General features: G+C 38.9%; 1 long non-coding RNA gene across 1 annotated transcript in view; it reads left to right on the plus strand.

Moving 5' to 3' along the window:
* The first annotated feature begins 2,119 nt into the window (after positions 1-2,119).
* LOC107833402 (uncharacterized) overlaps positions 2,120-7,142 on the plus strand; it is a 12,989-nt gene continuing 7,966 nt past the window's right edge. The window contains exon 1 of the long non-coding RNA XR_001659149.1: positions 2,120-2,214. This is a non-coding gene — a long non-coding RNA (uncharacterized LOC107833402). The remainder of the gene's footprint in view (positions 2,215-7,142) is intronic.

The raw sequence follows: 7,142 nt of genomic DNA on the forward strand, positions 1-7,142 counted from the left end.
ATTTCTAAAAACTGAAGTCTTTGTAGAATACTGCTAATGTCCCATGGGTCGGATGGAAGGATTTTGCCCTGGTTCAACATCAGCCTCTGAGACTTGCTCCTTTGGGGGGACACGGTAAAAGGGACATTCAGCAAAGGCCCGTTCCCAGAGGGCCTTATGGTCACCCGTTCGGCGGGAGTGTGCTGCCTTCTGTTGGGGGACAGCGTCCTGCTGGTACCTCTGCAGAGGACCCAGTGGCGGGATGTCTGCGGCCAACGGCGGCATCAACATACGATGAGGAGACCCCTCCGACCTACGCAATGAGGAGGAAGGCGGCACGGTAGATGGGGGGCAGGGCCTGAGCGGATAATCCGGGGCCAAGGTGTAGATCGATGCTGTGGGGCTGCCGTGACGGAACTGCTGGCACTGCTGCCACTCGTACAGCTGCAGCACGGTGTTGGACCACGGGCCCCCCTGGTCTGGAGTGAGGCAGAAGTGACTCAGGTGTGACTTGTACTCGCCGAGTCGATCCAACGGAGGGCTGTGGCGTGGAATTTTTGTCAAAGTCTGACAGGCACCCATGGAGGTGTAGGCAGCGAAAGTATAGAACAAAATCCAGGCAAAGTTATCAGTAAGGACGAGACAGAGCAGGATAAACTGTTCCTCCTTCAGCTTTTTTGTTAATACAGTTTAAATGATTTTTAAATATTTTCTTCACTTTGTAGAATAATAAGGAATTTATTTTTTGAAATTAATGTTCATAATGATGTATAACATTAAGGAAACCGATGCAAAATTTTATCCATTGTAGATTCCAGTCTTTTATGTTTACTTAAAAAATGACAGAAACAACCTCAAAGCTTCCTAAGCACTTCAACCTTTTCTTGGAAATCACTTCATGTAAACACCTATTGGCTTCTGTTATGAAATAATGCACACTATAATGTACCATTTGAATAAAGGTTGTGTTAGAAGAACCTTTTTGATGAAATGCTTCATGGGATGCTTTGCAGGCCGATCCCCAATGTCACATAATATGTTGCACAATATTTTAAATTGATTAAATAAATTAAGAACAGGTTAATATAAAAGACTGAGCTTATTTGAGTTAATGAGCACTAACTATAACTAGACTAATGAGACTACTTTGCATTATTTTTAGACAAGGTTAAAAAAAAAACTTAAATCAGCCTAAATTCAAACTTCAAACTAGATTTAAATTGATTTCAACCTTTAGTCAGGTTTGCATGCCCTGATCTTCACTAACGGAAATCATCTGACTAACTGAACTTGATGCAGTTTGTTGATGGCTCTGCATCATGTGACCAGGCTGTTGGATCTAACCTCGTTTCCTTTTTGCATAAAACACCTATCTTTGGCTCTATGCTCAAACATTTTTCTGCTAAACATCGGCGCTAGTAGCACTAACTGAAGCAGGAAAACTAGTTGTTGTGTGTGGTTTATATTTTCACTGATTCCAAGTTATTTGTGATTTTAAATTTCTGTGAAAGCTCAAACATTTTTCACCAGGATTGGTGGTGAGACCATTCCTTACTCCTCTCGGGTTTAAGACTTTTTTTGGAGGATGTTCTGTCAGCCACTGCCATCTCTGTGTGGAAGCGAAACAACCCATTGAATTCAAGTATTACTTAGCTTGGATTCTGATGCTTATGATGATTTTGTTGCCAATGGCAATAAAAGAGCTGATGCACCTTCGGCAGTAACCTGCCCTTTTTTCACACTTGCTGATGTTGAAATGGAACAATCCTTTAAAAAATTCTCCACCTAAAACACCTTTTAACCATTAAATATTGGATTTTGCTCGATTCTCACCAACTAAAGTAAAAAAAAAGAAAAAAAAAAGAAAAATTGAAAGGAAATAAAAATTCTTCTTATGTTGTCTTATTTCTAAAACCTGTCCACTATGCTTTGTTGAGCCTCACAAACAGTGAGATCCTTCCTGCCACAGTGCTGCTGCAGCTATTAGACCAGGTGACTGGGGCGCGACGAAGGATTTTCAGAGGAAACGCTGGAACTCCAAACGCTGGCAGAGGCCGGTCCGGAGGCCGGTCCGCCCGCAGGCCGGTCCGGAGGCCGGTCCGGGTGCAACTTGTGACCAACATACATGCTAAAGTCCAGGAAGGAACAACCTGAATCCACACCAACCACTGTGAAGGACGACCTGTCTGTAATGTCCATCTAGATCACAACTCTAAATGTGAAACAACAGAGTGAGTAGCAAAACTTCACTCTACCAAGTATCAAGTTCTTCAACTTCTCATACCACAGAGCAACAGCTGGTTTAAAAGTTTCTGAAAGGCTCCCCACTCAAAGAACTATTGCTGGTCCACTGGCGAGAGGTCAAAGTGCAGAGTGAAGATTTGTACCAACACCTTTCTGACAGGAGGTAACAAATCCTGAGCAGATAAACTATCAGTGTTTTTGTTTCTACAACACTTTACCTGCTTCAAGATGGGAAAAGCTACACTTTCTTGTTGGGTTTTGAACAGACACTTATCTATACCTTCGCTGCACTAATGTAATTGTTTTTTCTTTTTTTGTGGGGTTTCCTAGAAACATGAAATAGGATAATTTAATTCTGATCATTCTTAGTGGCTTCACTTCAAAAGAGCTCAAGTTTAAAATTCATTGTTCTTGACATAAGATAAGTCAACTTAGAATAACTCAAATGAGTGTAAAATTTAAACTAATAAGTTTAAAAGTTTAGACTTAGTTAATTATAAGTTAAGCACAAGAAATACACAAATTCATGTTCTCTGTAAAAGCATTAAAATAAGAACTTCAGATTTAGATTAAACAAATGAACTAAATGTCTTAATATGCTAACTTTAGGCTATAACAGAATTAAAATGTGCATAAAATCAAAAGTGAAGGGTTAACATAGATAACATGTAATTGTAACGCTCTTGTTAAATGCGCAGGTCTGACTGCAAGGTTTAGTGTTAACCACTTTGTAGAATCAGAAGTAGGCATGGAGTCATGATTGGGTGGATAATTGATGCAACTGTTGCAAAGAGGTTTGTTTATATTGATATTTATTGCACTGGAAATAATAATGATGATAATAATAATAATAATAATAATAATAATCAGTGATACTTCAAAACCTAATGGAGTTCAAAAGAAGTCCAAGAACAATGGGAGAATAGTTCTTTTCCTTGTAATACTCCTTTAGAGTTTAGTTTGTTTCCTGTGTGGAGAGTGTCTTTCGTTTTCCTACCACCAGGTGGTGTGTGGGTAGCTCGCCATCCTCCGTCATCAAGCAAGTCGATGAAGGGGGAGAAAAAAAAACCTGACCTAAAAGGCCAGAAAACATACATTAAGTTCATATATAAATGTTCTATTTATATAAGCTAAATGGGAAAAAAAAACAACCAATCAAATACATACTGCTATGTATCAACAACTTCATAAAAATGGGAAAGAAAATAAAAAGTCCTTTTAAAAAGTGCACTTCAATATTCAAGTTCAAAATTTCTCAAATAAAGTAATTAGTCCCTACAAACAACAACTAATAATAAATCAAATCAATCAACTTAAGAACGTGATTGATCAAAGTAGCTACAAACAAAATCATACCAGACTTCATAGCTGCACCAGCATGGAATACAACAACAAACAAAGAAATCATGAAAAATAATCAAATCTTTAAATATGAAAGGTGTGGTCTTTAATTCGGCTTTAACAATGTGATTTTTTATTAAGTAAGTAATTAGTAAGAGGACTGAACTGATGCGGGCAACTGATTGTCGAGTTGGTAGCTAATGCTAACTGGCGGCGCGTTGAGGAAATAACGCCCCATCATATATATGAATGAATATTTAATCTCCGTCGAGTAACGGATTGTCTGAGAAGGTGGATGCAATGTTAACTTGTTCTCATCAGAATGGTATACCAGGCGTCAACAAAGCCCAACCTGGTGAGAATTGCAGCAGATATATTAGCGACGCTAGTACTGCAGATACAATGTCAAGTTCAGATGGTATTTAACAACTCACCCCGGATCCTCGAGTTTTAGGAATTTAAATTGTTCAGTGATGAGTCGATTTGGAAATTTCAGATTGTTTTATTAACAACCGACGCCACAACCAACAGTGAGCAGCAGCAGAGTGGAAAACCCGGAAATTAAAGGGAAGGTGGGCGGGTCATGGCGGTCACGTGGGTTACATAATGCATGTTGAGATTTTTGCTAAAGTTGCATAAAAAATCTGATTTGACAGAAACGAGCCACTTAAGGGTTCGTAGTGTACACAACAAGAAAGAGCTTTTGTATTTCAATTCATGGGGTAAAGTTAATGAACAAGTCAAATGAGGAATTAAACAAAGTCAAAATTTAATACAATTTAAAAGGAAATGTAAGAAGGTCATTTTCAAATGAAATAGAAATATGGATGAGAGTTAGCAGTAATATGTAAACTGAAGTTAACATATGACTGTGTGTGGGTATGGATGTATATTTTCAGACATATGTAGACCCAGATAAAATGGAAAATTAATTAAACTATGTTTATTTTATTTATTTAATAATGAGGGTCCATATATGAGTTTATGGGGTACGAGTTCATAAGTTTCTTACTTCTTCCTACTCCTTGTTGGGCATGTTGGGATTATTGTAGTACAAAAATATGTCGTTTGCATTCCTTGTTCATTTGTGTGATTTTGTACTGACATCATGTTGGAAGTCAATAAATAAAATAAAAAAGGTGTTTTTGCAAAATACACCTGTTGAAGTTATGAAGAAGCTTGAAGTTTCTCAGGTTTAAAATACCAAACCTTGTTTACGAGTCAATATGAACCATGTCAGGAAAACTCACAGCTGATTAACACACCGGCTTTTAATGGCTATTCTTTGTTTTGGTTTTGGCCAATATGTTTGAGGTGTGAAAGGATCACATGGCTAATTATCACCATGACAAGATTCCAAATGCTCACCTGGATTTGGATCAGATGCAAACACTCCTTTGCTGTGAGCAGCGGTGCGCTCCACTGACTAACTGCATCTAAAATAAAACAGTTCTCTACATCAGGCTTTCTTTGGGCTGACAGTTTTGTCTAACATGTTGTATTTAGGAATGGATAGAGTTTATGTTTCTCAGACGACTCCATCTGAACATCAGGATTCTTCTGAAACTCTGAGGCCTGTTTTCTCACTGATCTTGTTTGCAGAGTGCCGACATTCATGTGACTACATCTTTTTTTTTAGAAATGTTATGTCTGTCATGTCTACATGGCCAGCCACATATTTACCACATGCTGTCCGGAATCTTCTTTATATCTGTTGCAATATTTTAAACCAAACATTAAAAGTTTTAATGAAGCTGCTGTTGTTCACACACAGGCATCTTCTGTTTTAGTTGTCAGAAAGTCATGTGAGCAAAGTGAAACTATGATTGGAGAGTGGTCCTTGTAAATTTTTAGCAAAGACAGGTTTTTTTTTTAGTTTGCAATTAATTTCATTTCATCTAATCACTCTTCATACCATAAAGACAAAAAGAAATTAAATATCTGTCGGTCTTAAAGCTCCTGGCTGTGGCAGCAGATACAGTCAAACATGCCTGAACACTTGGACTCATCTGAGCAGATTGATCTCCAGTTTTCTACTTTTCTTCTTTGTTGTCTTAAATTTTCCAGTCTGGAAAGAAGCAGGCGGAGAGTTTAAAGGCAGCTGCCTTAAATCTCTAACCACATCCTCTTAAACACCCAGTAAAGCAGAACGCTCTAAAGGACTAATGTCCAGCTCTGGTTTTGGTCTCGTTTCATAATTTAGCCCAACGAAGCTTTTGATCCCAACTTGGATTGAATGCTGCAGAGCGGGTCTCCAAGCACCGCGAAACATGCCAAAAAAAAAAATCATAAAAAAATAAAAATTCCTGCATATGAAGCAAAAAAACTAAATAAGAGTGGCAAAAAAAAAAAACATCAATGGCCCTACAAGCTGAATCATTCAGCTCTGTAATTACAACTGAGCCGCGACCGGCCCGCTGTGGCCTAGCAGAGCAGGGGACAGCCAGATGAGAGGAGGAGGAGAAAGATAGATTTCATGAGCGAGAGGCTCCCGAGGCACCCACGGGGATTGTGGTTACAATGTTGTGCAGTACAACTGTTTACAGCAGACGGAAAGACAGATGCAGCAGGAGAGAGAGAGGGAAATAGGAGGAGGAGGAGGATGAGCTCGGCCGGCTGCATGTTGTCATAACTGGACTCGGTTGTGTTCAGCTGCAATCCTCGTCTTCCACACAGGAACACATATTCCCTGCTTTATGGCATTGTCTTCATGATGCGCTCTGAAAGCATCACAGAGGGTTTTCAAGACGGGAGGATGAAAAGGAAATAACAAAAGAGGGAGAGAGAGGAGCAACGCTGAGAGAGCAAGAAGGAAGCTGAAGTTGTGTTCAGGGTGCTGAATGTTAATTAGTTTCTTTTTGTTTGTAGCCCATGGCAAAGATTTCCTCCTGACTCTCTGCTGCTGCTGGATGCAAGTTAGCAGAGATGCAGAGAGCTGTCAGGCGTCATCTGCGACACCAAGCTTGACATCTGTGTCACCAGAGAACCCGACTTCTCTTCTTACTTTTGTCTCTTAAAATCACTGTGTGTACTCCATAGGTGCATTTGCTGCAAACTGAAGTCTTCACTTCCAGTTTTATTTTAACTCTGTCCTAAAGTAGTGAAAACTCACTCAATGACACAATCACTGAAATGGAATAATTTGCCATGTATTTGTAGTTTTTTTATTACCCTTTTGGTAGAGAGGAATAATAAAGGCAGTAAAAAAATGTTAAGAACAAAATGATCTTTGACCTCTCATGCTTGGGATCATAATAAGACGTTCTGGTGGAATTGAATATTTTTCTTATTTTTATTGCTACGTTTTCCCAACTAAGTTCTGATTTCTAACTTTATGGTCCACTAGAACTTACAATCCCAACATTTGATGAATGTAGCAACAAAGTTGCTAAGATAGTGATAAACAGACACAATTCATACAGTGTCACTGACCCATTGTAGACACAATACAGTAAAACTTTATTTGAAGGGGGTGAATAAGACTGTCATGACACTGTCATAAACATGAAATAACACCTGTCATAAACATGAATAAGCCTTCATGAATATTTATGACTGTTGTCATAAAGCGTCATTCG

This window comes from Poecilia formosa, unplaced genomic scaffold (genome assembly GCF_000485575.1).
Source record: "Poecilia formosa unplaced genomic scaffold, Poecilia_formosa-5.1.2 Scaffold379, whole genome shotgun sequence".
Lineage (NCBI taxonomy): Eukaryota > Metazoa > Chordata > Actinopteri > Cyprinodontiformes > Poeciliidae > Poecilia > Poecilia formosa.